Raw genomic sequence first — 10,018 nt, 5'->3', positions numbered from 1 at the left:
ACTCTACAGATCTCTACTGTTCTCTACTCTACAGATCTCTACTGTTCTCTACTCTACAGATCTCTACTGTTCTCTACTCTACAGATCTCTACTGTTCTCTACTCTACTGTTCTCTACTCTACGGCTCCCTACTGTTCTCTACTCTACGGATCTCTACTGTTCTCTACAGATCTCTACTGTTCTCTACTCTACGGATCTCTACTGTTCTCTACTCTACAGATCTCTACTGTTCTCTACTCTACTGTTCTCTACTCTACGGCTCCCTACTGTTCTCTACTCTACGGATCTCTACTGTTCTCTACTCTACAGATCTCTACTGTTCTCTACTCTACTGTTCTCTACTCTACGGCTCCCTACTGTTCTCTACTCTACGGATCTCTACTGTTCTCTACTCTACGGATCTCTACTGTTCTCTACTCTACGGATCTCTACTGTTCTCTACTCTACAGATCTCTACTGTTCTCTACTCTACTGTTCTCTACTCTACGGCTCCCTACTGTTCTCTACTCTACGGATCTCTACTGTTCTCTACTCTACGGATCTCTACTGTTCTCTACTCTATGGATCTCTACTGTTCTCTACTCTACATATCTCTACAGTTCTCTACTCTACATATCTCTACTGTTCTCTACTCTACTGTTCTCTACTCTACGGATCTCTACTGTTCTCTACTCTACAGATCTCTACTGTTCTCTACTGTTCTCTACTCTACGGCTCCCTACTGTTCTCTACTCTACGGATCTCTACTGTTCTCTACTCTACGGATCTCTACTGTTCTCTACTCTACAGATCTCTACTGTTCTCTTCTCTACTGTTCTCTACTCTACGGATCTCTACTGTTCTCTACTCTACGGATCTCTACTGTTCTCTACTCTACAGATCTCTACTGTTCTCTACTCTACAGATCTCTACTGTTCTCTACTCTACTGTTCTCTACTCTACGGCTCCCTACTGTTCTCTACTCTATGGATCTCTACTGTTCTCTACTCTACAGATCTCTACTGTTCTCTACTCTACAGATCTCTACTGTTCTCTACTCTACGGATCTCTACTGTTCTCTACTCTACAGATCTCTACTCTACTGTTCTCTACTCTATGGCTCACTACTGTTCTCTACTCTACGGATCTCTACTGTTCTCTACTCTACAGATCTCTACTGTTCTCTACTCTACGGCTCCCTACTGTTCTCTACTCTACGGAGCTCTACTGTTCTCTACTCTACGGATCTCTACTGTTCTCTACTCTACAGATCTCTACTGTTCTCTACTCTACTGTTCTCTACTCTACGGCTCCCTACTGTTCTCTACTCTACGGCTCCCTACTGTTCTCTACTCTACGGATCTCTACTGTTCTCTACTCTACGGATCTCTACTGTTCTCTACTCTACGGATCTCTACTGTTCTCTACTCTACATATCTCTACTGTTCTCTACTCTACTGTTCTCTACTCTACGGATCTCTACTGTTCTCTACTCTACGGATCTCTACTGTTCTCTACTCTACAGATATCTACTGTTCTCTACTCTACTGTTCTCGGATCTCCCTACTGTTCTCTACTCTACGGATCTCTACTGTTCTCTACTCTACGGATCTCTACTGTTCTCTCTACAGATCTCTACTGTTCTCTACTCTACGGATCTCTACTGTTCTCTACTCTACGGATCTCTACTCTACTGTTCTCTACTCTACTGTTCTCTACTCTACGGATCTCTACTGTTCTCTACTCTACGGATCTCTACTGTTCTCTACTCTACTGTTCTCTACTCTACTGTTCTCTACTTTACTGATCTCTACTGTTCTCTACTCTACGGATCTCTACTGTTCTCTACTCTACTGTTCTCTACTCTACGGATCTCTACTGTTCTCTACTCTATGGCTCACTACTGTTCTATACTCTACGGATCTCTACTCTACTGATCTCTACTGTTCTCTATTCTACTGTTCTCTACTCTACTGATCTCTACTGTTCCCTATTCTACGGATCTCTACTCTACTGATCTCTACTGTTCTCTATTCTACTGTTCTCTACTCTACGGATCTCTACTGTTCTCTACTCTACAGATCTCTACTGTTCTCTACTCTACTGTTCTCTACTCTACGGCTCCCTACTGTTCTCTACTCTACGGATCTCTACTGTTCTCTACTCTACGGATCTCTACTGTTCTCTACTCTACAGATCTCTACTGTTCTCTACTCTAATGTTCTCTACTCTACGGATCTCTACTGTTCTCTACTCTACGGATCTCTACTGTTCTCTACTCTACGGCTCACTACTGTTCTATACTCTACGGATCTCTACTCTACGGATCTCTACTGTTCTCTACTCTACAGATCTCTACTGTTCTCTACTCTAATGTTCTCTACTCTACGGATCTCTACTGTTCTCTACTCTACGGATCTCTACTCTACGGTTCTCTACTCTACTGTTCTCTACTCTACGGATCTCTACTGTTCTCTACTCTACGGATCTCTACTGTCCTCTACTCTACTGTTCTCTACTCTACTGATCTCTACTGTTCTCTACTCTACGGATCTCTACTGTTCTCTACTCTACGGATCTCTACTGTTCTCTACTCTACGGCTCACTACTGTTCTATACTCTACGGATCTCTACTCTACTGATCTCTACTGTTCTCTATTCTACTGTTCTCTACTCTACTGATCTCTACTGTTCTCTATTCTACTGTTCTCTACTCTACTCATCTCTACCGTTCTCTATTCTACTGTTCTCTACTCTACTGATCTCTACTATTCTCTATTATACTGTTCTCTACTCTACTGATCTCTACTGTTCTCTACTCTACAGATCTCTACTGTTCTCTACTCTACTGTTCTCTACTCTACGGCTCCCTACTGTTCTCTACTCTACGGATCTCTACTCTACTGTTCTCTACTCTACTGTTCTCTACTCCACGGATCTCTACTGTTCTCTACTCTACGGATCTCTACTGTTCTCTACTCTACAGATCGCTACTGTTCTCTACTCTACTGTTCTCTACTCTACGGATCTCTACTCTACTGTTCTCTACTCTACTGTTCTCTACTCTACGGATCTCTACTGTTCTCTACTCTACGGATCTCTACTGTTCTCTACTCTACTGTTCTCTACTCTACTGATCTCTACTGTTCTCTACTCTACGGATCTCTACTGTTCTCTACTCTACTGTTCTCTACTCTACGGATCTCTACTGTTCTCTACTCTACGGCTCACTACTGTTCTATACTCTACGGATCTCTACTCTACTGATCTCTACTGTTCTCTATTCTACTGTTCTCTACTCTACTGTTCTCTATTCTACTGTTCTCTACTCTACTGATCTCTACCGTTCTCTATTCTACTGTTCTCTACTCTACTGATCTCTACTATTCTCTATTCTACTGTTCTCTACTCTACTGATCTCTACTGTTCTCTACTCTACAGATCTCTACTGTTCTCTACTCTACTGTTCTCTACTCTACGGCTCCCTACTGTTCTCTACTCTACGGATCTCTACTCTACTGTTCTCTAGTCTACTGTTCTCTACTCCACGGATCTCTACTGTTCTCTACTCTACGGATCTCTACTGTTCTCTACTCTACAGATCGCTACTGTTCTCTACTCTACTGTTCTCTACTCTACGGATCTCTACTCTACTGTTCTCTACTCTACTGTTCTCTACTCTACGGCTCTCTACTGTTCTCTACTCTACGGATCTCTACTGTTCTCTACTCTACTGTTCTCTACAGCTCTCTACTCTACTGATCTCTACTGTTCTCTATTCTACTGTTCTCTACTCTACTGATCTCTACTGTTCTCTACTCTACTGTTCTCTACTATTCTCTACTCTACTGTTCTCTACTCTACGGTTCGCTACTGTTCTCTACTCTACTGTTCTCTACTCTACTGTTCTCTACTCTACAGCTCTCTACTGTTCTCTACTCTACGGATCTCTACTGTTCTCTACTCTACTGTTCTCTACTGTTCTCAACTCTACGGATCTCTACTGTTCTCTACTCTACTGTTCTCTACTCTACTGTTCTCTACTCTACTGATCTCTACTGTTCTCTACTCTAGTGATCTCTACTGTTCTCTACTCTACTGTTCTCTACTCTACGGATCTCTACTGTTCTCTACTCTACTGTTCTCTACTCTACAGGTCGCTACTGTTCTCTACTCTACTGTTCTCTACTCTACGGATCTCTACTCTACTCTACTGTTCTCTACTCTACTGTTCTCTACTCTACGGATCTCTACTGTTCTCTACTCTACGGATCTCTACTGTCCTCTACTCTACTGTTCTCTACTCTACTGTTCTCTACTCTACTGTTCTCTACTCTACGGATCTCTACTGTTCTCTACTCTACTGTTCTCTACTCTACGGATCTCTACTGTTCTCTACTCTACGGCTCACTACTGTTCTATACTCTACGGATCTCTACTCTACTGATCTCTACTGTTCTCTATTCTACTGTTCTCTACTCTACTGTTCTCTATTCTACTGTTCTCTACTCTACTGATCTCTACCGTTCTCTATTCTACTGTTCTCTACTCTACTGATCTCTACTATTCTCTATTCTACTGTTCTCTACTCTACTGATCTCTACTGTTCTCTACTCTACAGATCTCTACTGTTCTCTACTCTACTGTTCTCTACTCTACGGCTCCCTACTGTTCTCTACTCTACGGATCTCTACTCTACTGTTCTCTACTCTACTGTTCTCTACTCCACGGATCTCTACTGTTCTCTACTCTACAGATCGCTACTGTTCTCTACTCTACTGTTCTCTACTCTACAGATCTCTACTGTTCTCTACTCTACTGTTCTCTACTCTACGGCTCCCTACTGTTCTCTACTCTACGGATCTCTACTCTACTGTTCTCTACTCTACTGTTCTCTACTCCACGGATCTCTACTGTTCTCTACTCTACAGATCGCTACTGTTCTCTACTCTACTGTTCTCTACTCTACTGTTCTCTACTCTACTGATCTCTACTGTTCTCTACTCTACTGTTCTCTACTATTCTCTACTCTACTGTTCTCTACTCTACGGATCGCTACTGTTCTCTACTCTACTGTTCTCTACTCTACAGCTCTCTACTGTTCTCTACTCTACGGATCTCTACTGTTCTCTACTCTACTGTTCTCTACTGTTCTCTACTCTACGGATCTCTACTGTTCTCTACTCTACTGTTCTCTACTCTACTGATCTCTACTGTTCTCTACTCTAGTGATCTCTACTGTTCTCTACTCTACTGTTCTCTACTCTACGGATCTCTACTGTTCTCTACTCTACTGATCTCTACCCTACTGATCTCTACTCTACGGATCTCTACTGTTCTCTACTCTACTGTTCTCTACTCTACGGATCTCTACTCTACGGATCTCTACTGTTCTCTACTCTACTGATCTCTACTGATCTCTACTCTACTGTTCTCTACTGTTCTCTACTCTACTGATTTCTACTGTTCTCTCCTCTACGGATCTCTACTGTTCTCTACTCTACTGTTCTCTACTCTATTGTTCTCTACTCTACTGATCTCTACTGTTCTCTACTCTACTGTTCTCTATTCTACTGTTCTCTACTCTACTGATCTCTACCCTACTGATCTCTACTCTACGGATCTCTACTCTACTGTTCTCTACTGTTCTATACTCTACTGTTCTCTACTCTACTGTTCTCTACTCTACGGATCTCTACTGTTCTCTACTCTACGGCTCTCTAGTCTACTGTTCTTTACTGTTCTCTACTCTACTGTTCTCTACTCTACTGATCTCTACCCTACTGATCTCTACTCTACGGATCTCTACTGTTCTCTACTCTACTGTTCTCTACTGTTCTATACTCTACTGTTCTCTACTCTACTGATCTCTACGGTTCTCTACTCTACGGATCTCTATGGTTCTCTACTCTACTGTTCTCTACAGCTCTCTACTCTACTGTTCTCTACTCTACTGATCTCTACTGTTCTCTACTCTACTGTTCTCTACTCTACAGCTCTCTACTCTACTGTTCTCTACTCTACTGTTCTCTACTCTACAGATCTCTACTGTTCTCTAATCTACTGTTTATCTACTCTAATGTTATTTACTGTTCTCTACTCTACGGATCTCTACTGTTCTCTACTCTACTGTTCTCTACTCTACGGCTCTCTACGGCTCTCTACTGTTCGCTACTATTCTCTACTCTACTGTTCTGTACTCTACTGTTCTCTACTCTATGGATCTCTACTGTTCTCTACTGTTCTCTACTATTCTCTACTCTACTGTTCTCTACTGATCTCTAACATTCTCTACTCTACTGTTCTCTACTCTACTGTTCTTTACACTATGGTTCTCTAACATTCTCTACTCTACTGTTCTCTAACATTATCTACTCTACTGTTCTCTACTCTCTGGTTCTCTACTATTCTCCAACATTCTCTACTCTACTGTTCTCTACTGTTCTCTACTCTACTTTTCTCTACTCTACTGTTCTCTACTGATCTCTACTCTACGGTTCTCTACTGTTCTCTAACATTCTCTACTCTGCTGTTCTCTACTGTTCGCTACTATTCTCTACTCTACTGTTCTGTACTCTACTGTTCTCTACTCTATGGATCTCTACTGTTCTCTACTGTTCTCTACTATTCTCTACTCTACTGTTCTCTACTCTACGGATCTCTAATGTCCTCTACTCTACTGTTCTCTACTCTACTGTTATCTACTCTACTCTACTCTACTCTACTCTACTCTACTGTTCTCTACTCTACTGTTCTCTACTGATCTCTAACATTCTCTACTCTACTGTTCTCTACTCTACTGTTCTTTACACTATGGTTCTCTAACATTCTCTACTCTACTGTTCTCTAACATTATCTACTCTACTGTTCTCTACTCTCTGGTTCTCTACTGTTCTCCAACATTCTCTACTCTACTGTTCTCTACTGTTCTCTACTCTACTTTTCTCTACTCTACTGTTCTCTACTGATCTCTACTCTACGGTTCTCTACTGTTCTCTAACATTCTCTACTCTGCTGTTCTCTACTGTTCTCTACTCTACTGTTCTCTACTGTGCTGTTCTCTACTGTGCTGTTCACTACTGCTCTCTACTCTACTGTTCTCTAACATTATCTACTCTACTCTACTGTTCTCTACTATAGTGTTCTCTACTATAGTTTTCTCCACTCTACTGTTCTCTACTATAGTGTTCTCTACTATAGTGTTCTCCACTCTACTGTTCTCTACTATAGTGTTCTCCACTCTACTGTTCTCTACTCTACTGTTTTCTACTATAGTGTTCTCTACTATAGTGTTCTCCACTCTACTGTTTTCTACTATAGTGTTCTCTACTATAGTGTTCTCCACTCTACTGTTCTCTACTATAGTGTTCTCCACTCTACTGTTTTCTACTCTACTGTTCTCTACTGTCATCTACTATTCTCTAACATTCTCTACTCTACTGGTCTCTACTCTACTGGTCTCTACTCTACTGGTCTCTACTGTTCTCTATGTAACGGATGTGAAACGGCTAGCTTAGTTAGCAGTGTGCGCTAAATAGCATTTCAATCGGTTACGTCACTTGTCTGAGACCTTGAAGTAGTAGTTCCCCTTGCTCTGCAAGGGCCGCGGCTTTTGAAGAGCGATGGGTAACGATGCTTTGAGGGTGATTGTTGTCGATGTGTGCAGAGGGTCCCTGGTTCGCGCCCGGGTATGGGCGAGGGGACGGACGTAAAATTATACTGTTACATCTACTCTACAGTTCTCTACTGTTCTCTACTCTACTGGTCTCTACTCTAATGTTCTCTTCTACAGACCTGATGTGGATAGTGTTTCATCGTGTTGATGAGACAGTAACTTGTTGATCAGAGCATTTTTAACCCCGTGTTCCATCTGTGACTGGGTGTTCCGTCTAGGGTCAAGGGTTTTGTTCCGTTTAGGGTCAGAGGTGAGGGGTCAGGCAGGTGTCAGTCAGGCATGTGTCCAGGGAACAGGGGTCACGTGAGAAGGGGGGCAGGTGAGTCTGGAGGAAACTACTTTACCAGGTGGAGGTTGGTCGGTTGGGAGGAGGGAGGGAGAGGGGAGGATAGTGTGTGTGGCCTAGTTCCCTCCATCCTCTGTTGGGGCCTCACGCTGATGGCACGTCCTCCCAGTCAGGTCACTAGTGATACAAGCTGGTATTCAAAGTCCATCCATGTCTGAGAACGTGGAGAGATGGCGTGGAAACCGGCTGCTCGGGGCAAAAGTGAGTGCTGTTACCGTCAAGTAAGTTTCGGATTTGCGGATGTTGTGGACTGGGGCATCTGCCTCTGAAGCCAAAGGTTTGTTTCAATCCAGCGATAGAAAGTTGTTCATTATATTTTTGCTTCAAGATTCAAAATTAATGCCTAAACTTAACTTTAATGAAGCAAGCAGCCTTCACACACACATACACAAAGTGGGTCGATAAGCCTGTCAGCACTCAGCACTCAACAAACACCCTGACCCCAGCTGTCAATCACTGCAGGGTGTGTTCTCTAACGCACGGTTTATCATATATAGACATACTATTCAACTGGGTAGGGGGATGAAAAAGACCAGAGAATTCTCTTTCTCTGTCTCTCCTTCTTTCACTCTCTCTCCTTTTCTCTCTTTTTGTCTCTCTCCTCTCTCTTTCTCTCAGGAATGATAACCTGTCAAACACAGGAAGCTGGCAGAGGAGAATCCATCTGTCAGAAACAGAGAGAGAGAGAGAGAGGAGGCTCCTAAACCTGGTATATCGGGTGTTGGATGAAGGGTGTGTGAGAGAAGGAAAATAGAACGTGATTTAGTAGTGGCCTGTGCTCTCCTGTCCTGTCCTGGATGCCCTGGTTCATTCAACTCCGGGGCCAGGGTCGCCCGGCGCATGCCCCAGATGGTGTTGTCTGTCTGGGCTGCTGGCGCAGGATGTGCCCCTCTCACCCCCACCTCCACACACACTCTCACACAGCTAATTGATTACAGGGGGTAGGCCTTCTCACTTCCATACACACACACCCCGGACTGCTGGTCACAGAGACACACACACAAACGTGGCCGGAGCTGGTCTGTCATCGCTAATTCTATTAGAGACGCAGGAGTGTGACTGACTGCAGAGCACTTTACCATCTGCAACACACACACACACACACACACACACACACACACACACACACACACACACACACACACACACACACACACACACACACACACACACACACACACACACACACACACACACACACACACACACACACACACACACACACACACACACACACACACACACACATCTTCTCAGAGGGCAAGGACCTTCAGGTCAGAGAATTTAACATGTAGAGATGCAACAACTGTCCAGTTTTGCAAACTGGTTGTGTATTTGTTAAAAACCTCTTGAAGCTAGGGGGCACTATTTTTACATTTGGAAAAATAACATTCCCAAAGTAAACGGCTTATTTCTCAAGACCAGATGCTAGAATATGCATATAATCGACAGATTAGGATAGAAAACACTCTAACGTTTCCAAAACTGTCAAAATATTGTCTCTGAGTATAACAGAACTGATATCGCAGGCGAAACCCTGAGAAAATTCTAACCAGGAAGTGGCTTCTATTTTGAAAACTCCATGTTCCATTGCTCCATTTAAAAGGCTAACAAGCAGATTCCTTTTCCTATCGCTACCTCAAGGTGTCGACAGTCTTCAGACACAGAGTTCAGACAGCCATTTCCTTTCCCTTTCCTACTGAACAAGACCGTTGTACCATTGCAGTTGATATACAGTGGGGCAAAAAAGTATTTTGTTGCACCAATTGTGCAAGTTCTCCCAAGAAGATTGGGAGAATGTCATATGGTCAGATGAAACCAAAATATAACTTTTTGGTAAAAACTCAACTCGTCGTGTTTGGAGGACAAAGAATGCTGAGTTGCATCCAAAGAACACCATACCTACTGTGAAGCATTGGGGTGGAAACATCATGCTTTGAGGCTGTTTTTCTGCAAAGGGACCAGGACGACTGATCCGTGTAAAGGAAAGAATGAATGGGGCCATGTATCGTGAGATT

Source organism: Oncorhynchus gorbuscha, linkage group LG23, assembly GCF_021184085.1.
Source record: "Oncorhynchus gorbuscha isolate QuinsamMale2020 ecotype Even-year linkage group LG23, OgorEven_v1.0, whole genome shotgun sequence".
Taxonomy (NCBI): domain Eukaryota; kingdom Metazoa; phylum Chordata; class Actinopteri; order Salmoniformes; family Salmonidae; genus Oncorhynchus; species Oncorhynchus gorbuscha.
This window is presented reverse-complemented; position numbering follows the sequence as displayed.